This window comes from Bubalus bubalis, chromosome 2 (genome assembly GCF_019923935.1).
Source record: "Bubalus bubalis isolate 160015118507 breed Murrah chromosome 2, NDDB_SH_1, whole genome shotgun sequence".
Lineage (NCBI taxonomy): Eukaryota > Metazoa > Chordata > Mammalia > Artiodactyla > Bovidae > Bubalus > Bubalus bubalis.
This window is the reverse complement of record NC_059158.1, coordinates 83681872-83705269: the sequence shown is the minus strand read 5'-3', so window position 1 is coordinate 83705269 and position 23398 is coordinate 83681872. Positions and strand designations below refer to the sequence as shown.

The following is a 23398-nucleotide window of genomic DNA, read 5'->3' as shown; positions in this document are numbered from 1 at the left end:
CCTGCCAGGCTCCTCTGTCCGTGGGATTTGCCAGGCAAGAATACTGGAGTTGCCATTTCCTGCTCCAGGAGATCTTCCTGACCCAGGGATCAAACTATGGTGTTCTGCATTACTGGTAGATTCTTTGTCAACTATGTTGAGCATACCCCTAACGCACCACCCCTAAGCAATTACAGGCACAGGCTTTAGGGATATTAACTCAGGGACAGGCTTGTAAATTGGAATGGCTGCTTACTTGGAAGGGTTTGTTAGGGAACTGTGACAATAGCAAAATAATTAGAGCATTCTTGGGCTTCAGGTCCCAGCTATGCAAAAGTGCAGAGTGACAATGCAGCGTGATGAAACAACAGCTAAATGTAGCCTACCATATAAGGTGGAAGCATTACAGGAGGCCTATCCTAGTTATCTAGCAACCCAAAAAACATTATTTGGGATCTAGAATAGCTATGCATGATAGACTCCCCCCCCCCCCCCCCCCCCCCCCCGCTACTGTAAACATTGATAAGAACCAAGGGATCCACTTTTCTTGATCATGAATTCAGGAATGGGCCAATAAAATTGGCCTACACTGGTATTTCCACCTTCCTTACAACCCCACTTCTGCCAGGCTACTTCATTACTGAGACGGAAACCCTCTCTCCCCATGTGTGGTCCCATCACGGTTCTCATGCCGTGTTAACCCACAAGCAGCTGGTCCAGGCCATCTGAGTTCGACTACTGACCACCAAAGGATGACTGCTGGTTATTTATCAGGACACTTAACTTGCTTCTGCCCTTGCCACAAGATCTAGCCCCAGAGGAACACATTGTAAAATGGCCCTGGGACTGGCAGGTGTTTGGTGGCTTCAGTTTGCTGCCTACAGATCTCCCCTGTCTCCTGCCGGGCCTCACTTAGTAAAGCAACTACTCTAGGCTCTCTACTGGAGAAAGGAACCCTTATGTTACCATGGGGTCTGTCACATCGCTTCTCCAGTATTCAGCACCAACAGTCAGCACTGTGAGTGGACAGGCGAGATGGCCCTGCAGACCAGGATGAAAACCACAGGCAGGGCTGACATTGTCTCAGAAGGCTGTTCTGCTTGTATTTTGCTTAGTGGTCATGATCTCCCCTATATTGTGCCTGTTAAACATCTTGCATTTCATCCTTAGTCTGAGCAGAGGGAATCTGTTCATGAACATGTGGCTTCACTGCAAAACAAGTATGATTGCTGAGCTGCTAAAGCGAGATGACTGTGTCGTCCTCTTCTGGACTTCCATGAAAAATTGACTTGATAAGCATGTGACCCCCAAATTGTCCATCTCTTGGCCCCTCGATACTCGTTAGCTACAGCTTGTCGATTCTGTATGTGTGGTATATGGTTTCCATGTACCTCTACATACCTACTCCAGGGGTATCCGGGAAGATGGGTGGACACACGTGTGTAGGGATGAGTGTATAGTCAGGCTGCTCAAGATGGCTGTTCTCTTGCTTTCTGCTTAACCAGGCCCTGCTTCTCTCACATGACTATCTACTTCTCTTAATTATAGGGCCTAATTAACAGCCTGTGTGCTTGCCCCTTGGCCCAGGTGCCGGTCTCTCTGGTAACTGAGCCAACCTGACATCAGTCCCCCCTGCTAACGGTAGCCTCCTCTTCCCTGAGTAGTGAAGACTGCTGTCATGTCCCTCCCACCGTCTGTGCACAGGAGGGTGTACAACCTTGGATAAGATCCCTCTATCCCTTAAACCACTGATGTCTCTGTCGCTTACTCTGGGCTTTTTCTTTAGTCTTAAGGCTGGGCAAGTACAGGGCTTGCCACCTAGCAGTTTATAAGAATGGACTCTGGAACTAAATGGATTGCGTTCAAACCCTAGCTTTGTCACTTAGCTATGAGATTTTGCATATTACTTAACCTGTCTTTGACTCATTTTGCTCATTTGTAAAGTGAAAATAGTGATACCACTTGTCTCAGGACTGGTACAGGATTGCGAATCTGTTATATTAATGATATCCTAGTGTCTAGAAGCACGTAATGAAACATGGAATAAATTGTCTCTGATGTTGTTACATGAGAGATCTTTCTGTACTGTGTTGGCTCCAAGCTCAAGACAGAGTAGCTTACTAGTGATCTTCATTTCCTCTCCAACTGTCATTTTTTCATTTAAAGTAATATATAACAAAGAGAATAATTACAATAGCTGTCATGAGTGAATGCTTATTATGTACCATGCACAGTGCTAAAGTGCTTCATATGCTTTATTTTATGAGTCATCACAATAACTATGAAGTTGATACCAATTTTCAGGTGCAGTGACAGAAGCTTAAACTACATAAGTATGCCCAACACCAGCTAACTAGGAAGTGGCAGAACTTAAAAGCAGTCCTGCCTGTCAGAATATGTGCAGAAAAAGAGAAAATGTACTCAAATATCAGTGGTTTCTGGATCATAAAGTTGGAGTGATGATTTAAAATGCCTCTGCTGCTAAGTCGCTTCAGTCGTGTCTGACTCTGTGCGACCCCATAGGTCGCAGCCCACCAGGCTTCCCCATCCCTGGGATTCTCCAGGCAAGAACACTGGAGTGGGTACTTCTATCTGTTTTATGTAGTAAGAGCATATTTCTCTGATAATATGAGACTTTGCATATTTAAATATATTTCAGATTCTGTATATATTAGCATTTCTGTTTCATAATGAATAATAGTTCCTCTTATTGCTCACTCCTGTGAACCAAAAAGGAAGTCTATCTTTGAATCAGTCTTTTTATCTTTTGCACAAAGCAGTTCTATTACCGCTTTCTAAAAATGAATATAGTGTTTTAGAATCTGAATTCCATCTACTTGTTCTTAGCACAAACATCACATACACAGATTTTATTAAAATCAAGTTAACATCCAGCATCGCCTTGAGCTTGGCATCGTAAGGTCTTCTTGCTGTTACCCCTAGTGTCTCTAAGGGAAATCCCCTGATGAATTTGCATGGGGATCAGCAACAGAAGAGAGGCCAAATGAAAGCAGAAACACAGCCTGGTGACACTCAGAGGAGTCAGGTGTGCCCTACACTCCTTCACTTCTCTCCCAGAACTCTTAACGAATGGAGAAGAGGCAAGAAAGGCAGTGTGTGGCACATCAGATTAATGGTTAGTGTCAACTAACACTTACTCTACTGCCTGTTAGGTCCTGTGTGCTTTTACCAGCATTTTCCCATTTTATCATCCAAGACCAGTGTGAAATAGGTATTATTAGTTCCTCTTACAGGTAGGGGCAGTAAGGATCAGGTTCAGCAGCTTGCTCAGTCACCCAGAGGACAGGCAGCAGACTTGAAATTTGAACCCTGATCTGCCAGTGGCCTACACTAATCTTTATATAGTGCCACCAACACTTTCATCATTCCTAGTGCCCAGAGACATAAGAGGCAGTAATCTATAAGAAGCATTATATATAAGAGCAGATCCATAAATTGGAATACTGTAACAACATTAGTAAATAAATATGGGTCTATTTGCCTACCAGTCTGTACTTCCTTTGCCTTTTTATGTAAGAGCTTATTTCTCGATTACATACTTCAGTTTAGATGGTTTTTGCTAAACTTGTGATTCTTGGTATGAATTACAAAGCAAAATTTCATTTATTGATGTATGATAAATCCTAGATCTGATTTATAGAAAATAAATAGTTGGAACCATAATGTTACTATAACTAGAACCAGTGTCCACAAATGTGCTAATTATTCCCTTCTCTGAGGTCTTTGAGAAGATATAACCAGTTCTGTGACCCATCTCGAAGGCTCTCATCATCGATGTTTCTGTCAATTTTATTATTCTATATATCTGTCAACAGAGAGCTTAAACAGGAGTGTGGACTTATATTGCTTTCAGAACTTTATGAGGATAAGGACATTTTAGACAATGGAATATGTTACCGAAGTGTCTTATGAAGTTTTTTGTTTTTTCTGAGAGGCTGAGCTGTCATTTGCCTGGAATGGTTCAGGACAGTTCTGCCTGGAGGCAGGACTATGGACTCATTAACCTTCTAGCCCTGCAACTCTGTCAATCTCAATTCTTTCTGCAGTTTCAATCAGATACAGCTGCCTCTAGTTTCATTCTGGTTGGTTCAGTGTGGCTGTGTGCTCTTGCAATTTTCCATATTGCAAGGGAAAAATAAAGCATCTTCAATATATGTAGCTGTGTGTGAGGCAGTGTGCATGGTGGCTCCTTCCTTACCGAAAGGCTCAGCATGAAATACACTGATAGACAAGCACACTGGTGTATAGAGGAGCACCATATGCCAAATATAGAGGATTCTTATTTCTCTTTGCATATAGATGAATACGCAACTGTGGCACTCTCAGGAGGCCTCGGAGTCGACTTGGTCCAGAGGAATGACTGTGCTATTTTTGCACTTTCCCTTACATTATTTCTCAAGGCTTGAGGGAATTTAAATGTGACTTACTTGGCAATGACAAGTCTCTGTCCCCTCGGTACCTCCTGAATGAGATCATTTGCAAAAGTCACCTCACCATAGCTCATTCTGTTTCTTCATAGAGAAACAGTATCACTTAGATGGACTCTAGATTTCAAGAAAGAATGGTGTTTTATTTCCCCTTAAAAATGACTCCTTTAGAATGTTACTATTAAATTCATAGTAGTTCTGTAATTTATTTAAAAAGTGTATGTTCTCTGGAAGTGGTAAGGGTCATGTCATAGAATCTTAGCTTTACTAATGAAGGAATTGAGGTTCTGAGAAATTAAATGGCCTGGGTAAGGTCTCCTAGTAAGTTAGTAGCATTACAGGCCTAGACTTCAGCTCTCTGGTGTCCCAGTCCAGAATGCAAGCCTCCTTTCCTTCTGAGGCCCTGTTTGCTATTTAGTTGCTCAGTCGCGTCCAGCTGTATGCAACCCCATGGACTGTAGTCTGCCAAGCTCTTTCCATGGGATTCTCCAGGCAAGAATACTGGGGTGGGTTGCCATTTCCTTCTCCAGGGTCTGAGGCCCTACATACTCCTGAATGAAACTGATTTTAACAAAAGCAGTAAGATCTCTCTTCAGTCAAATGTTACTGTACTTATCATGAAGTAGAATTTTGAAACTCTCAGATGTATTCATTGGTGGTGATTTAGTTGCTAAGTTGTATCCAGCTCTTGCAACCCAACGGACAGTAGCCTGCCAGGCTCTTCTGTCCGGATTTCCCAGGCAAAAATACTAGAGTGGGTTGCCATATCCTTCTTCAGGGGAATCTTCCTGATCCAGGGGTCAAAGCTGAGTCTCCTACATTGCAGGCGAATTCTTTACCGACTGAGTTATTTCTTATACTTGAAGAATTTTTTGAAACAATGAAATTCATCCATTCCCCTGGAAAATCTTTTAAAATGGAGACAAGTAGTAATTAAGCCAAGTGTAAAATACACAGTGAATTGGAGTCTGGAAAAAGTGACCATTTGGAGTCCTTCTCTATAGAGGGAATAATCAAAGGCCCTGGAAGAGGTGGTGACTTGATTAGAGCTATAATATTTTAGAGAGTTAGGGATGAGGATTTTAAAAATCAATAAACTCATTTATAGAAATTCTTTTTGGAAACCACTTTTACAAATACTATGAAAGGTTTCTGTGCTTCCTAATGTATTTGTATATATTTCTGGCAGAATATGTTTTAGTGGAAATCAAGACAGCTTTGAGTAAATTTAACCTCAATTACCCAAATTTTCTGTCTCTTTAGAATTTGAGGGAATTCTACAATAGTTGTATCAAGATTGAAGTTAGGTGGTTGTCATTATTAAGCTCTCAATACAATTGGCTATCATTATTTTCTTACATTTGTAGAGAGGCAGATCAATATTTCTAATGAGAGAAAAGAAGAAAAATTCAAATGATCCGTTTCTCACTTAGCCAAGATTTTAAAAGCTATTTACTGAATTGCTCATTCATGCTTTAACCAATACTTATCGCTTGCAGAATATGACGGGTAATATAGGAGAATGGGGACTCTGAAGTCAGAGTACCTGGTTTATGTTCTGGTTTTCTGCCTACTAGATGTGGTCTTTTGGTAATTTGTTCCTTAGTGTCCTTGTTTGTAAAATTGGAGGTAAGAATATCTACTGTTAGATTAAAGGATTAATGTCAAAGCATTTAAAAGAGCATATGATTAGGGCAAAATGTTAACTGCTGCTGTTATTATGTGTTATGGACTATGGATGGAAGATAAACTAGGTATGATTTTTTTCCCTCATGGAGAACAAGTTAGTAATTGAAAAATAGTAAACAACTGGATAAATAACTTTAAGATACAATTGTTAAGCGCTAAGGGAAGTACAACATGAATAATATCACGTGGAAATAACATCTCTCCAAATGTTCACGTGTCATTGTCTTGTTTGCAACCAAGAGAACCACACTTCATTTTGCTGCTCCACACCCTCTATGGTGACCGAGTCTCAAAATCTTTGATATTTTTAGGATTAATCATACACTTTCAAGTGAGTAGCAAATGGAATTTCACATCAGGACCATTGTGTTGGGCAGGCATCCTCAAAATAATTTATTTTCCCACTTCTCATTGCTTTATGACCATTTAAAGTTTCAAAAGGGTGGCTCAGACAGTAAAAAATCTGCCTGCAATGCAAGAAACCTGGGTTCGATCCCTGGGTCAGGAAGATTCCCTGGAGAAGGGAATAGCTACCCACTACAGTATTGTTGCCTAGAGAATCCCATGGACAGAGGGGCCTGGGGAGCTACAGTCCATGGGGTCACAGAGTCAGGCACAACTGAGAGACTAGCGTGCACACACGCACACAATTTCAAGACAGCAATCCTAATTCCCAATGGTTCACTACATTTCTTAAGGCATAAATCTCTGCGATGCTCCAGAGACCTTTGTCCTAATAAAGACAAGTTCTTCTGAGAGAAAATGAAGAGAGCATGAGCCAAGGTTTGTTGAGGAGGAGCCCAGTTGTCTCTTCCATTCAGCAGCAGATGGCATGGACAGCCTGAGTGCCAAGGAGGAAACGCACAACCCCATCACCCAACCGTTCTCGTCTCGCTCAAAAGCTCCACATCACGACTACAGTCACATCTTCTCATTCAAGTCTCAGCCTTCTAGGAGGGAGCTGATTTGGATAATCTGCACTAATATTAACCAGATACCCCTAAGTATGCTTGGCATTTTGGCCCTACCCAGACATTTGAGGCAGATTGTAAACTCATATTTAAATGAAGGTCAGCTTGTTCCAAAGACTGCTCATAAGGGTTTAAAAAAGAAAATGGTCAGATTCAGCAAGAAATCAGGCTTTTTTTTTTTTGATTTTTTTTTTTTCTTAAAGAATAAAACAATTCTTATCCAAGGATTCCCCAAATCAATCCTGGACACAATCAAAGTCCTAGGTTTACTAAAAATGATTTACTTGACCTTTGACACTTATATTAAATGTCTTATTTTTAGACAAGATTTTTGAGGTCCCCTGTCAAATACAGGATCATCAAAATACTTTATTGCTCTTTTTTCTTCTTGCCACAACACGGGTATTCTTTGGGCAAATAGGAAAATTTAGACTCACCCTTTAAGTTGGAATACACAGATGACTTAAGCAGAGGCCGCCTGCTACAAGGGAAGGTGCAGCCCAGGACTGCCGCGGTTATATAGTGAAGTGTTAAAGCATTTCTGCCCTGTGGTACTTGAGTGCACTAAAAATAGGCAACCCTGAACTATTACTGCAGTTGAAGGACGAGATAAAAATAGGAAATAAAGTTGAAAAAAGTTGTATAAATAGAGTACTGGGATTAACAACTCAATGCACAGGATTTAATTCACTAATAAGATATATTAGTTTTTGTTGAATGTAGCAAACAGGATACCATTTAAATATTTAAGAGCAATCTTGGTTATGAAAGTATGTTCAGAATTTAAGGACGATTGACATTCAAGCAATGACAACTTATTTGAAATAGGGTTTTTTTCAGTTTCTCAGCTGGGAAGTCCCTTTATATCTTTTAATGGTACTCTTCTCACTTAGAAACAAAAATGCAAAAAAAAAAAAAAAAAAAACCACCCAAATTTGGATAATAACATCAGCTAGCTAGACATAACTGATCTAGCACACGAAGCTAAAACTCACTGGCGATTTATGGTGTCATGTTACCCTTGAATTCAATTCCCATTCAGTAGGACTGGGAAGAGCCCAAGAAATTAAGCCATTCAGTTTATTTAGCATAAATTTAGCCACTTATAGAGACAGCATCAGAAATTTAAAATTCTTCACATTGCCTTAAAAGATGATATTGAAAATTCTGGCTTCAAAAATTCTGTGACGAAAAACCTATCCTGGGAAATTAACTCTTAGCCTCTTCAGTCTTCCTTTGTTTTGGCCTTCTGTGTTTCCACCAAGAAAACTAGCAACACTTAGCCCCGCTTCTTGTTCCTTCTGATGCTCCTGCTGTGATTCCAGGACCCGAAGGCCATCGCTAACTTCTGAATTTCTACTGTTGTCTACGTCCTGCAGATTAACATAAATGTGTAGGGACACCACTTTTCTGCTCAAAAACTTTAGAAGATTAGAGGATAAATTTGAAACTCTTCACCTGGATCTAGACTTGCTAAACCTGCTTTCATGTTTTAACATTAATAAAGTATAGGTTTGTTTTTATTAAACCAATTTATTTTCACCCCTGAACTTGCCATCTAATTCATAACAAGATGGTAATACTAATAACCTACCTGTGTCCTCCTTGTCTACCCTAATCTTACCCTTTTCCTCTCTCTCAGAGCTAACCACAGTCCTAAATTTGGTGTTTGTCATGCTTCATTCTTAAAATGTTTTAGCGTATTTAAATAACCTTCAGTTTTATAAAAGCTTATCATGCTCTAGTTTGCCTTCTATGGCTTGCTTCAAACTGTTTTCCTCAACATTTGGTTACCAAGACTCGTCTGTGTTGTTGCATGTCTTTTGGTTGGTTAGTTTTCACTTTTGTGTAATATTAGGTTGCAAATATATCACAATTAGCTTTGATCCCACCCTCCTTGTTTTCTGTTTTGCTATTACCAAAGTGTGCCAAGTGTATTGCCGACATTCTTGAACATGTCTCCTGGAAAGCATTCCTGCTTTGGTTTCTCTTGGGTGTGTGCCTAAGAGTGAAATTGTTGAGTTTTAGGTTGTACCAATAAGGGTCCTGGCAGGAACAAGGTCAAATTGTGTAATTGAGGAAAGTTAAATAAAGGAACTATTATGGGATGATGAAGCATGCTAGCTCTAGCAAGGGCAGGGAGCCATGGCCATCCCATCCCTGAAGAGGAAGGGAGAGGGAGGAATTACTGGAACCTGAAGAGGGCAGCTGCAGCTGTAGGGGGGATTACCCAACAGAGCTCTGGCTTTTCGTAGAACTCTACCAATCAACAGCCTGGCAGAGAGGGAGCTGATCTCACTAACAACCCTGACCTCACTCTCAACCCGTCCCTTCAGTGTTTGGCAGAGTCTCTCATTAGCTCAACCCAACTCAACCAGAATGCCAGGGAGCCCATTGACTAAAGTCTCTAAAGGTCAGCTTGCAAAAACAGAGCAAGGTTTTGCCTTTTCATATTCACAGGGTTCTTGAGGCAAGAATTCTGAAGTGGTTTACCATTCCCTTCTCCAATGGACCGCGTTTGTCAGAACTCTACACCATGATTGTCTGTCTTGGATGGCCCAGCATGGCATATAGCTTCAATGAGTTACACAAGGCTGTGATCCATGTGATCATTTTGGGGTGCTTTCTCTGATTGTAGTTTTCATTTTGGAGGCTGTGCAATTATAGTTCTTACTTCTTCTCTTTGCCCTCTGATGGATGAGGCTAAGAGGGCTGTGAATGTTTCCTGATGGGAGGGACAAGCTGTGGGGAAAAACTCTTGCTCTGGTGGGCAGGACCATGCTCAGTAAATCTTTAATCAAGTTTTCTGCTGATGGGTGGGGCTGTGCTCCCTCCCTGTTTGTCGTTTGGCCTGAGGTGGCCCAGTCCTGGAGTCTGCAGGCTCTATGGTAGGGCTAAAGGCTAACCCCAAAAGGACTTATGCCAACATGGGCCTCCTAGTACTGCTGCTGCCAGTGCCCGTATCCCTTCAGGAGGCCACTACCAACCACATCTCTGCAGGAGACCCTCAAACACTTGCAGGCAGGTCTGGTTCAGTCTCTTGTGTGGTCACTGCTCCTTTCCCATGGTTCCTGGTGCACACAAGGTTTTGTTTGTGCCTCCCAAGAGTATCTGTTTACCCCAGTCCCTGTGGATGTTCTGTAATCACATCCACTGACCTTTAAAGTTGGATTCTCTGGGTATTCCCAGTTCCTTTGCTGGATCCTCAGGTCAAGAAATCTGACGTGGGGGCCTAGAGCCTTTGCAACAGTGCAAGAAACGTCTCTGCTGTTACTGTTCTTCAGTTTGTGGGTCCCCCTCACAGTGCGTATGGGATTGGATTTTAATGTGATTGCACCTCTATCATGTGTTGCAGCTTCTCCTTTGTCCTTGGAGTCTGTGAGTTGAGTCTGTTTCTATTTTGTAGATAGATTCATTTGTGTCATATTTTTGATTCCACATTAAGTGATATCATATGGTATTTGTCTTTCTCTTTCTGACTTAACTTCACTTAGTATGATAATCTCTAGTTATACCATGTTGCTGCAAATGACATCATTCATCTTAAGGCCGAGTGATGTTCCATTGTATGTATGTACATCTTCCTTATCCATTCATCTGCCAGTGGACACTCATGTTGTTTTAATGTTTGGGGCTATTGTGAATAGTCTGGTTATGAACATAGGGGTACGTATATCTTTTTCAATTATACTTTTGTATAATTGAAAAGTATATACACCCATGAGTGGGATTACTGGATACTATGGTAATTCTCTATTTATTTTGAAAGTATCAGGTAAGTCAAACTGACCTGTCGTATCATTTACGATATCTGTTGCTTTATGGATTTTCTGTCTAGAAAATCTGTCCATTGATGTGAGTGAAGTGTAAAAGTCTCCTATTACTATTGTATTTCTGTCAACTTCTCCCTTTAGGTCTGTTAGTTTTTATGTATTTGGGTGCTCATACATCCGGTGCCACATGTAGCTATATTTTTGATGTACTTGTGGGAAGAGATGAGCTCCATGTCCTACCCCTCTGCCATCTTCATCATACTCCCTCTTAAATTTTATTTTCCTTATTTCTGTCCTCCCTCTCACATATAATGCTATATTTAATCAAATCTTGAAGTGTATCTTTTTTAGTTAAGACTTAACAATAAAACTGTTCAATAAACTTTGCTAGTAGCTAGTTGCTTTTGCCACGTTAATGCTTGCATCACAACATCTCCTCTGACTTGCCTAAAATTCTTCATTGGTGGAAGGGAAACAAATGACCACAAATTAAACTCTCCTTCTCAACTTGTGCATAGTGCAGCTGTTCACTATTACAGGAGTATCTCAATAATTTGTTCCCCAACTTTATATTATGAATAATTTCAAACATGTAGGAAAATTTGAATAATCATGTGTAATTATAATCCAGAGAACCCCCTATTAGATTTATCAGTCATTATAATGATTATCATATGAATGATGCTGAGGTTAATGAGGACATTAGCAGAATATCTTTCTTATTTTATTTTTTATTGAATGAAAGTGTCTTTAAATTCTATAATGCTTTTAAACAGTTTTCCAAAACAGTTTTCCAAAGTTTCACACACACAATTTCATATACTCTCAGAATATCCCTTTTTTTCCCACTATATTGTGGTCTTTCCACCCTTCTTACTCCCTCCTAGTAATGACTAGTTTGTTCTATATATCTATGTATCTGAGTCTGTTTCTTTTTTGTTATATTCACTAATTTGCTAATTGGTATTTTTATATTCCACGTGTAAGTGATATTTTACACCACTTTTATTTTTCCATTTGACATTTCATTTAGCATAATGCCCTCCAAGTCCATCCATGCATCCATGTTGCTGCAGATGGCAAAATTTTATTATTTGATTTTATGTGGCATTCCACATCTCCTTTATTCATCATCTGTTGCTGGATACAGGTTGTTTCACATGTCTTGGCAGTTGTAAATAATGCTGTGAATATAACCATGAACATTGTTATTGTTGCTGCTTCTAAGTCATGTCCAACTCTTTGCCACCCCATGGTCTGTAGCTCTCCAGACTCCTCTGTCCATGGGATTTCCCAGGCAAGAATACTGGAGTGGCTTGCCATTTCCTTCTCCAGGGGATCTTCCCAAACCAGGGGTCGAACCTGTGTCTCTTGCATTGGCAGGCAGATTCTTTACCACTGAGCCACCAGGGAATGTTGATGTGAACATTGAGGTGTGAAGGTGAGGTGTTCACCAATGTGAACATTGAGGTGCTTGTATCTTTTCAAACTAGTGTCTTTTTTTTTTTTTTTTTTTTTAGGATACATACCATGGAGTGAAATTGTTGGGTAGTATAGTAGTTCTATTTGTGGTTTTGTGAGAAACCTCCATACTGTTCTCCATAGTGGCTACACAAATTATATTACCACTAACAGTGTATGAGGATTATCCTTTTTAAACATTTAATTCTTATTTTGTATTAGAATATGGTTGATTTGTTAGTTTCAGGTGTATAGCAAATTGATTCAGTTCAGTTCAGTTCAGTCGCTCAGTCGTGTCTGACTCTTTGCGACCCCATGAATCGCAGCACGCCAGGCCTCCCTGTCCATCACCAACTCCCGGAGTTCACCCAGAATCACGTCCATCGAGTCAGTGATGCCATCCAGCCATCTCATCCTCTGTCGTCCCCTTCTCCTCCTGCCCCCAATCCCTCCCAGCATCAGAGTCTTTTCCAATGAGTCAACTCTTCGCATGAGGTGGCCAAAGTACTGGAGTTTCAGCTTTAGCATCATTCCTTCCAAAGAAATCCCAGGGCTGATCTCCTTCAGAATGGACTGGTTGGATCTCCTTGCAGTCCAAGGGACTCTCAAGAGTCTTCTCCAACACCACAGTTCAAAAGCATCGATTCTTTGGCACTCAGCCTTCTTCACAGTCCAACTCTCACATCCATACATGACTACTGGAAAAATCCATGTGCAAATATCCATCTTTTTTTCAGACTTTTACCATATAGTTTATTACAAAATATTGAGTATTTCCTACATTATGCATCAGGTGCTTGTTGATTATGTTTTATATATGGTTGTGTGTGTGTGTGTGTGTGTGTGTATATGTTAATCCCAGACACCTAATTTATTCCTCCTCCTCCCACCTTTCCACTTTGGTAACCATAAATTTGTTTTCAAATTCTGGGTGTCCGTTTCGAGTTTATAAATAAGTTCATTTGTGTCATTTTTTTTTTAGATTCTACATATAAGTGATATTATATGATACTTGTCTTTTCTCTGTCTCTTACTTCACTTAGTATGATAATCTCTGATCCATTCATGTTGCTACAATGGCATAATTTCATTCTTTTTACAGCTGAGTAATGCTCCATTGTATATATACCACATCTTTAACTACGCCTCTGTCAATGGACAATTAACTTGTCTCTACGTCTTGACTATTATAAATAGTACTACAATGGATATTGGTGTGCATATGTCCTTTTTGAATTAGGATTTCTCTGCATATATGCCCAGTAGTAGTGATTGCTGGGTCATATGATAGTTTTATTTTCTGTAGTGGCTGCCAGTTACATTCCCTCTACCCGTGTAGGAGGTTTCCTTTTCTCCACACCTTCTCCTGCATTTACTGTTTGTAGACTTTTTGAAAATGAACATTAACTAGTGTGAGATGATAATTCATTGTAGTTTTGATTTACAGTTCTCTAATGATTAGTGTTGTTGAGCATCTTTTCATGTGTTTTTTTGCCATCTGTATGTCTTCTGTGGAAAAATGCCTGTTTAGATCTTCTGCTGAATTTTGATTGGGTTTTGTTTTTTGATATTGAGATATATGAATTGTTTTTATATTTTGGAGATTAATCCCTTGTCAGTTGCTCCACTTGCAAATATTTTCCTTCATTCTGTGGTTTGTCTTTTTGTTTATGATTTCCTTTTCTTTGAATGCTTTTAAGTTTAATTAAGTACGATTTGTTTATTTTTATTACTCCAGGAGGTGGATATTGCTTCAGTTTATGTCAGAGTGTTCTGCTTATGTTTTCCTCTAATAGTTTTATATTATTAGATCTTACATTTAGGTCTTTAATCCATTTTGAGTTTATTTTTATGTATAGTGTTAGAAAATGTTCTAGTTTCTGTACTTTCTAGACTTGGATAACTTTCTTTCCCGGGTTAGGAGAGTTTTCAGCCATTATGTCTTCAGATATGTTCTCTATGTCCTTTCTCTCTCTTATCTTTCTGGGACTTCTAAAATGCAAATATTAGTGCACTTGATGTTTTTCCAAGGGTCTTTTAAGCTGTGCTCACTTGTTTTCATTTTCTTTTCTTTCTTCAAAGGCAGTGATTCCCACTACTCAGTTTATCAGCTCACTGATAGGTTCCTCCGTATCATTTGGTCTACTGTTGATTCCTTCTAGTGTACTTTTCATTGAAATTACTGTGTCTTTTCATCTGCCTATGTGTTAGTTGTTCAGTCGTGTCTGTCTTTTTGTGATCCCATGGACTGTAGCCTGCCAGGTTCCTCTGTCCATGGATTTTTCCAGGCAAGAATACTGAAGTGGACTGCCATTTCCTTCACCATAGGATCTTCCTGACCCAGGAATTGAACCTGAGTCTCCTGCATTGCAGGCAGATTCTCTAACATCTGAGCCACCGAGGAGGCCCATTTCATCTGCCTAGTTGTTTCTTCAGTTCAGTTCAGTCACTCCGTCGTGTCCGACTCTTTGCGACCCCATGAATCACAGCACGCCAGGCCTCCCTGTCCATCACCAACTCTCGGAGTTTACTCAAACCCATGTCCACTGAGTTGGTGATGCCATCCAACCATCTCATCTTCTGTTGTCCCCTTCTCCTCCTGCCTTCAATCTTTCGCACATCAGGGTCTTTTCAAATGAGTCAGCTCTTCACATCAGGTGGCCAAAGTATTGGAGTTTCAGCTTCAACATTAGTCCTTCCAATGAATATTCAGGACTGATCTGCTTTAGGATGACTAGTCTGATCTCCTTGCAGTCCAAGGGACTCTCAAGAGTCTTCTCCAATACCACAGTTCAAAAACATCAATTCTTCGGCGCTCAACTTTCTTTATACTCTAACTCTCACATCCATACATGACTACTGGAAAACCATAGCCTTGACTAGACAGACTTTGTTGGCAAAGTAATGTGTCTGCTTTTTAATATGCTGTCTAGGTTGGTCATAACTTTTCTTCCAAGGAGTGTCTTTTAATTTCATGGCTGCAGTCACCATCTGCAGTGATTTTGGAGCCCCCAAAAATAAAGTCTGCCACTGTTTCCACTGTTTCCCCATCTACTTGCTATGAAGTGATAGGACTGGATGCCATGATCTTTGTTTTTTGAATGTTGAGCTTTAAGCCAACTTTTTCATTCTCTTCTTTTACTTTCATCAAGAGGCTCTTTAGTTCCTCTTTGCTTTCTGCCACAAGGGTGGTGTCATCTGGATATCTGAGATTACTGATATTTCTCCTGGAAGTCTTGATTCCAGCTTGTGCTTCATCCAGCCCGGTGTTTCTCATGATGTACTCTGCATAGAAGTTAAATAAGCAGGGTGAAAATATACAACCTTGACGTACTCCTTTTCCTATTTGGAATCAGTCTGTTGTCTCATGTCCAGTTCTAACTGTTGCTTCCTGACCTGCGTACAGATGTCTCAAGAGGCAGGTCAGGTGGTCTGGTATTCCCATCTCTTTCAGAATTTTCTACAGTTTATTGTGATCCACACAGTCAAAGGCTTTATCACAGTCAATAAAGCAGATGTAGATGATTTTCTGGAACTCCCTTGCTTTTTTGATGATCCAGTGGATGTTGCCAATTTGATCTCTGGTTCCTCTGCCTTTTCTAAGACCAGCTTGAACATCAGGAGGTTCACAGTTTGCATATTATTGAAGCCTGGCTTGGAGAATTTTGACGATTACTTTACTAGTGTGTGAGATGAGTGCAATTGTGCGGTAGTTTGAGCATTCTTTGGCATTGCCTTTCTTTGGGATTGGAATGAAAACTGACCTTTTCCAGTACCATGGCCCCTGCTGAGTTTTCCAAATTTGCTGGCATATTGAGTGCAGCAGTTTCACAGCATCATCTTTTAGGATTTGAAATAGCTCAACTGGAATTCCATCACCTCCACCAGCTTTGTTCATAGTGATGCTTCCTAAGGCCCACTTGACTTCACATTCCAGGATGCCTGGCTCTAGGTGAGTGATCACACCATCGTTATTATCTGGGTCATGAAGATCTTTTTGTACAGTTCTTCTGTGCATTCTTGCCACCTCTTCTTAATATCTTCTGCTTCTGTTAGGTCCATGCCATTCCTGTCCTTTACTGAGCCCATCTTTGCATGAAATATTCCCTTGGTATCTCTAATTTTCTTGAAGAGATCTCTAGTCTTTCCCATTCTATTGTTTCCTCTATTTCTTTGCACTGATCACTGAGGAAGGCTTTCTTATCTCTCCTTGCTATTCTTTGGAACTCTGCATTCAGATGGGTATATGTTTCCTTTTTTCCTTTGTTTTTTGCTTCTCTTCTTTTTACAGCTATTTGTAAGGCCTCTTCAGACAGCCTTTTTGCTTTTTTACATTTCTTTTTCTTGGGAATGGTCTTGCTCCCTGTGTTCTATACAGTGTCACGAACCTCAGTCCGTAGTTCATCAGGCACTCTATTTATGGATCTAGTCCCTTAAATCTATTTCTCAGTTCCACTGTATAATCATTAAGGATTTGATTTAAGTCATACCTGCATGGTCTAGTGGTTTTCCTTACTTTCTTCAATTTAAGTCTGAATTTGTCAATAAGAAGTTCATGATCTGAGCCGCAGTCAGCTCCCGGTCTTGTTTTTGCTAACTGTATAGATCTTCTCCATCTTTGGCTGCAAAGAATATAATCAATCTGATTTTGGTGTTGACCATCTGGTGATGTCCATGTGTAGAGTCTTCTCTTGTGTTGCTGGAAGAGGGTGTTTGCTATGACCAGTAAGTTCTCTTGGCAAAATTCTATTAGCCTTTGCCCTGCTTCATTCCGTATTCCAAGGCCAAATATGCCTGTTACTCCAGGTGTTTCTTGGCTTGCTACTTTTGCATTCCAGCCCCCTATAATGAAAAGTACATCTTTTTCAGGTGTTAGTTCTAGAAGGTATTGTAGGTCTTCATAGAACCATTCAACTTCAGCTTCTTCAGCATTACTGGTCGGGGCATTGACTTGGATTACCGTGATATTGAATGGTTTGCCTTGGAAATGAAAAGAGGTCATTCTATCATTTTTGAGACTTCATCCAAGTATTGCATTTCAGACTCTTTTGTTGACTATGATGGCTACTTCATTTCTTCTAAGGGATTCTTGCCCACAGTAGTAGATATAACATCTGAGTTAAATTCATCCATTCCAGTCCATTTTAGTTCACTAATTCCTAAAATGTCGATGTTCACTCTTGCCATCTCCTGTTTGACCACTCCCTATTTGGCTTGATTCATGGACCTAACCAGAGAAAGCAGTGGCAACACACTCCAGTACTCTTGCCTGGAAAATCCCCTGGACAGAGAGGCCTGGAAGGCTGCAGTCCATGGGGTCGCTAGGAGTTGGACACGACTGAGCAACTTCACTTTCACTTTTCATTTTCATGCATTGGAGAAGGAAATGGCAACCCACTCCAGTGTTCTTGCCTGGAGAATCCCAGGGACGAGGGAGCCTGGTCTCTGGGGTCGCACAGAGTCGGACACGACTGAAGTGACTTAGGAGCAACAGCAGCAGCAGCATGGACCTAACATTTCAGGTTCCTATGCAATATTGCTCTTTATAGCATCAGACCTTGCTTCCATTACCAGTCACATCCACAACTGGGTGTTGTTTTTGCTGACAAAATCTGGTCCACTGGAGAAGGAAATGGCAAACCACTTCTGTATTCTTGCCTTGAGAACCCCATGAACAGTATGAAAAGGCAAAAAGATAGGACACTGAAGGTTGTTTCTTAGTTATTTCTAACTCTTTGTTTAAAAACATCTAACTTCTTGCTCTGTGGATCCATTCTTCTCCCAAGATCTTTGATCATCTCTATTATCATTACTCTAAACTCTTTTTCAGGTAGACTGCCTATCTCCACTTCACTTAGTTCTTCTGGAGTGTTATCTGGTTCCTTTGTCTAAACCATGTTCCTCTGCAGCCCTATTTTGCCTGCATTGCTATTTGTATTTTTATGTACGTGTCGGTTACGTTTCTCAGCCTTGGAGAAGTGGCCTCCTGTGGGAGACGTTCTGTGTGTTCTAGCAGCCCACTCCCCTCTCATCACCTAAGCTATGTGTTCTAGGGGTTTCCTCTCAGAGGGCTGTGTGGGTTCTTCTTTTGTGACAGGCTGATTATGTTAGTGGTCTGGTAAGCTGGACTGGCCCATAGCCCAGTTGATCGCCATGTACTGCTTTGTGCAGATGCTGCTGGTTAGTGGGGCTGAGTCATGGAGCAGCTTGCTGCAGAACCCTGGGGAATCCTAGGCTAGTGCTGGCTCAATAGTGTGTGAAATCAGAGTTCAAAAGACTCAAGAGCTGTTGCCTGCTCACTGGAGAGTGAAGCCAGATCATGGGGTTAGTGCTAAAGTGCTGGCTTGCAGAGCCAGGTCCTATAGTTTGGCTGTAGGGCCCTGGGATACTAGTTGTTGTTCAGTCGCTCACTTGTTTCAGACTGTTTGTGACCCATGGCCCACAGCACACCAGGCTTCCCTGTCCTTCCCTGTCTCCCAGAGTATGCTCAGACTCATGTTCATTGATCAGTGATTCCATCCAACCATCTCATCCTCTGTTGCTTCCTTCTCCTCCTGCCCTCAATCTTTCCCAGCATCAGTGTCTTTTAGAAGGAGTTGGCTCTTTGCGTTAGGTGGCCAAAGTATTGGAGCTTCAGCATCAGCATGAGGCTTTCCAATGTATATTCAGGGTTGATTTCCTTTAGGATTGACTGGCTTGATCTCCTTGCAGTCTAAGGGACTCTCAAGAATCTTCTCCAGCACCACAGTTTGAAAGCATCAGTTCTTCAGCACTCAAAGTTCTTTATGGTCCAACTCTCACATCCGTATATGACTACTGGAAAAACCGTAGCTTTGACTATACAAACCTTTGTCAGCAAAGTGATGTCTCTGCTTTTTAGTATGCTGCCTAGGTTTTCATAGTTTTTCTTCCAAGGAGCAAGCATCTTTTAATCACTATCTGCAGTGATTTTGGATCCCAAGAAAATAAAGTCCATGACTGTTTGCATTTTTTCCCATCTTTTTGCCATGAAGTGATGGGACCGGATGCCATAATCTTAGTGTTTTGAATATTGAGTTTTAGGCCAGCTTTTTCACTCTTCTCTGTCACCTTCATCAAAAGGTTCTTTAGTTCCTCTTCTCTTTCTACCATTAGGGTGGTGTCATCCGCTTATCTGAGTTTATTGATATTTTTCCCAGCAGGCTTGGTTCCAACTCGAGCTTCATTCATCCCAATATTTCACATGGTGTACTTTGTAGAGAACTTAAATAAACAGGGTGGCAATATACCACCCTGATGTACTCCTTTCCCAATTTTGAATCAGTTTATTGTTCCACGTGCAGTTCTAACTGTTGCTTGCTGACCTGCATACAGGTTTCTTGGGAGGTAGGTAAGGTGGTCTGGTATTCCCATCTCTTTAAGAATTTTCCACAGTTTGTTATGATTCACACAGTGAAAGGCTTTAGCGTAGTCAATGAAGTAGAAGTAGATGTTTTTCTGGAATTCCCTTGCTTTTTCTGTGATCCAACGGATGTTAGCATTTGCTCTCTGATTCCTCTGCCTTTTCTAAATCCACCTTGTGCATCTGGAAGTTCTCTATTCATGTACTGCTGAAGCATAGCTTGAATATTTTGAGCATTACCTTGCTACCATGTGAAATGATATGATTGTGCAGTACTTTGAACATTCTTTGGCTTTCCCCTTCTTTGGGATTGGAATGAAAACTGACCTTTTCCAGTCCTGTGGCCCCTGCTGAGTTTTCCAAATTTGCTGCCATATTCAGTGCGGCACTTTAGTAGCATCATCTTTTAGGATTTGAAATAGCTCAGCTGGTATTACATCACTCCACTGGCTTTGTTTATAGTGATGCTTCTAAAGGCCCACTTCACTTCGCACTCCAGGATATCTAACTCTCGGTGAGTGATCACACAATCTTGGTTATCCTGGTCACTAAGAATTTTTGAACAGTTTGTGTATTCTTTCCACCTCTTCTTAATATCTTCTGCTTCTGTTAGATCCATACCATTTCTGTCCTTTGTTGTGTCCATCTTTGCATGAAATGTTTCCTTGGTATCTCTAAATTTTTTTTTGAAGAGATCTGTAGTCTGTTCTATTGTTTTCTCTATTTTTCATTGTTAACTTAAAAAGGCTTTCTTATCTTTCCTTGATGTTCTCTGAAACTCAGATAAGTATATCTTTTTCTTTCTCCTTTGCCTTTCGCTTCTCTTCTTTTCTCAGCTATTTGTAAGGCCTCCTCAGACAACCATTTTGCCTCCTTGCATCTCTTCTTCTTGGGCATGGTTTTGGTCACTGTCTTCTGTACAGTGTTAAGAACCTCAGTCCATGGTTGTTCAGGCACTCTCTCTACCAGATCTCATCCCTTGAATCTATTCATCACCTCTACTGTATAATCATAAGGGATTTGATTTAGGTCATATATAAATGGCCAAGTGGTTTTCCCTCTTTTCTTCAGTTTAAGCCTGAATTTTGCAATAAGGAGCTCATGGTCTGAGCCACAGTCAGATCCAAGTCTTGTTTTTGCTGACTGTATAGAACTTCATCTTTGAGTACAAAAATATATAATCAGTCTGAATTTGTTATCGACTACCTGGTGATGTCCATGTGTAGTTTCGTCTCTTATGTTGTTGGAAGAGAGTATTTGCTATGGCCAGGTGTTCTCTTGCCAAAACTCTGTTTGCCTTTGCCCTTCATTTTGTACTCCAAGGCCAAACTTCCTTGTTACTCCAGGTATCTCTTGACTTCTTACTTTTGCGTTCCAGTCTCCTATGATGAAAGAACATCTTCTTTGTGTGTGTTAGTTCTAGAAGGTCTTGTAGATCTTTATAGAACTGTTCAACTTTGGCTACTTCAGCATTTGTGACTGAGCCACAAGCGTGGATTACCATGATGTTGAACTGTTTGCCTTGGAAGCAAACCGAGATCATTCTGTCCTTTTTGAGATTGCACCCAAGTACTGCATTTTGGACTCTTGTTGACTATGAGGGCTACTCCATTTCTTCTAAGGGATTCTTGCCCACAGTAGTAGATATAAGGATCATCTGAATTAAATTTACCCATTCCCCTCCATTTTAGTTCACCGATTCCTAAAATGCTGATGTTCACTCTTGCCATTTCCTACTTGACCATGTCTGATTTACCTTGATTCACGGACCTAACATTCCAGGTACCTATGCAATATTGTCCTTTACACTGTCAGATTTTATTTTCACCACCAGACACATCTGCAACTGAGTGTTATTTCTACTTTGGCCCAGCCTTTTCATTCTTTCTATAGCTATTTCTCCACTCTTCCCCAATAGCCTATTGGACATCTACTGACCTGGGGGCTCGTCTTCTGGTATCATCCTTTTTGCCTTTTCATAACTGTTCATAGGCTTCTTGAGGCAATAATTCTGAAGTGGTTTACCATTCCCTTCTCTAGTGGACAACATTTTGTCAGAACTCTCCACTATGACCCATCCATCTTGTATGGCACTGCAAGGCATGACTCATCGCTTCAATGAGTTACACAAGGCTTTGATTTATGTGACCATCTTGGTTAGCTTTCCCTGATGTAGTTTTTGTTTTGGAGGCTTTGTGATTATAGTTCTTCTCTCTGCCCTCTGATGAAAGAGGATAAGAGGCTTGTGCAAGCTTCCTGATGGGAGGGACAAGCTGTGGGGAAAACTGAGTCTTACTCTGGTGGGCTGGCCATGCTCAGTAAATATTTGATCAAGTTTTCTGCTCATGGGTGGGGCTGTGCTCCCTTCCTGTTAGTTGTTTGGCCTGAGGTGGCCCAGTCCTGGAGTCTATAGGCTCTATGGTAGGGCTAAAGGCTAACCCCAAAAGGACTTAGGCCAACATGGGCCTCCTAGTACTGCTGCTGCCAGTGCCCATATCCCTTCAGAAGGCCACTACCAACCACATCTCTGCAGGAGACCCTCAAACACTTGCAGGCAGGTCTGGTTCAGTCTCTTGTGTGGTCACTGCTCCTTTCCCATGGTTCCTGGTGCACACAAGGTTTTGTTTGTACCAAGAGTCTCCGTTTATCCTAGTCCCTGTGGATGTTCTGTAATCAAATCTGCTGGCTTCAAAATCAGATTCCCTGGATATTCCCAACCCCTTAGCCTGATCCCCAGTTTGGGAAGTCTGTTGTGGTGCCTGGAACTTTCCCAACAATGTGAGAACTTCTTTGGTAGTATTGTTCTCCAGATGTGGTCACCCACCCAGTGGGTATAGGATTTGATTTTAATGTGATTGCCCCCCTCCTACCATCTTATTGCAGTTTCTCTTTTGTCCTCGGAGTCTGTGAGTCTGTTTCTATTTTGTAGATAGATTCATTTGTATCATATTTTAGATTCCACATTAAGTGATATCATGTGGTATTTGCCATTCTCTTTCTGACTTCACTTAGTATGATTATCTCCAGTTATATCATGTTGCTGCAAATGGCATTATTTCATTCATTTTATCACCGAGTAGAATTCTATTGTGTATATGTACCACATCTTCTTTATCCATTCATCTGTCTGTGAACACTTAAGTTGTTTCCATGTCTTGGCTATTGCATAGTGCAGTTATGCACATAGGAGTGCACGTATCTTTTTCAATTATAGTTTTTCTTGGATATATGCCTGAGAGTGGGATTGCTGAATCTTATGGTAATTCTCTATTTCCTCAAAATATCCCTTAAATCTATCCCTTAGGATCTCTGTTGCTTTATGGATTTTCTTTTTGGAAAATCTATCCATTGATGTGAGTGGAGTGTAACAGTCTCCTACTACTACTGTATTTCTGTCAATTCCCTTTAGGTCTGTTAGTTTTTGTTTTATGTATTTGGGTGCTCATATATCAGGTGCCACATGTAGCTATATTTTTTATATATTTGTGGGAGGACATGAGCTCCATGTCCTAACCCTCTGCCATCCTCATAACACTCCCTCTTAAATTTTATTTTCCTTATTTCTGTCCTTCCTCTCACAGATAATGCTATATTTAATCAAATCTTGAAGTGTATCTTTTTTAGCTAAGACTTAACAATAAAACTGTTCAGTAAAATTTGCTAATAGGTAGTTGCTTTTGCCAAATTAATACTTGC

General features: G+C 40.7%; 1 long non-coding RNA gene across 2 annotated transcripts in view; it reads left to right on the top strand.

The window, feature by feature from the left end:
* LOC112582010 overlaps nucleotides 1-23398 on the top strand; it is a 52729-nt gene that overhangs the window by 2226 nt on the left and 27105 nt on the right. The window lies entirely within an intron of this gene.